This window comes from Octopus bimaculoides, chromosome 4 (genome assembly GCF_001194135.2).
Source record: "Octopus bimaculoides isolate UCB-OBI-ISO-001 chromosome 4, ASM119413v2, whole genome shotgun sequence".
In the NCBI taxonomy this organism is placed as follows: domain Eukaryota; kingdom Metazoa; phylum Mollusca; class Cephalopoda; order Octopoda; family Octopodidae; genus Octopus; species Octopus bimaculoides.
The window spans coordinates 121,387,563-121,388,709 of NC_068984.1; positions in this window are offsets into that span (position 1 = coordinate 121,387,563).

Sequence of the window (1,147 nt, forward strand, 5' to 3'; positions counted from 1 at the left end):
ATACTGTAATTACTGGGCCTTATGATATGCAACACTGCCTAAATACCAATCTTGAGGAATTAGGCTTCTCAAACTAGAAAGGAGAAAGCTAATTCAAAGACTACAGATCCAGTCCATCACTGGAACTGTAAAAACTTGTAAAACTTTCCAGAAGTTTATCATTTGAATATATATCAGCATGTCTAGATATCTAACTATATGCATGAGAATACATACATAAAACATACAAATCTGCACATACATACATACATACATACATACATACATACACACATACATACATACATACATACATACATACATACATACATACATAGACACACGGACACAAATGCGTGTGCGCATGCACTCAGCGCACGTTTTCGCCAGTTGAACTCAACTTGCAGATGTTTACGTTGAGCAGCAACCGATTCGATTGCATCAATCAGCGTGGGTCTTAAAAAGAAACACACATACACACACACACACACACACACACACACACGCACGCACATACACACACACACACACACACATACACAAACACATACACACTAACACTAACTCAGATGTTAACACTAACACAAGAATATATGGCAAGACGTTTAATACGTGTTACCTTTATAACAGTATGCATGTGTGACATACTTCAACAGATACAGCTGTCTTTTTTATACACTCCCCTCCATATATATATATATATATATATATACATTCCACAAATGAATGAATTTATGAATAAATAGATAAATAAACAAACTACTCCAAAGTTGATAAAAGGCACACACACACTCACACAAAATGAAAGAGGCAAAAAAATAAGAAAGGAACAAATAAACAAGATTAAAACAATTAAAAAGAAGAAAATTCGTTGGTGAAAAGCTTGTTAGATAGCTGTTATCTTCGATATCCATACAAGTGTTTCCAGAAACATTACTTAAGCACATCGAAAGCTCACACGTCGTGATATTTCTTGCTGATTATATGATGTACGTGTTATAAGGAGTTTTGAAATTAGAGTATATGTAGAGAAACTCTTGCTTTGTTTTTTTTTTGCTTTGATTTTTTTTTTCTGTTTTTTCTATTTTATCAGATAATGGTAATTTTTCTATGGGAAATACAAAAAATAATGTTGGGGGCAAGAGGTTTCAGTATGCGTTTGCATGAT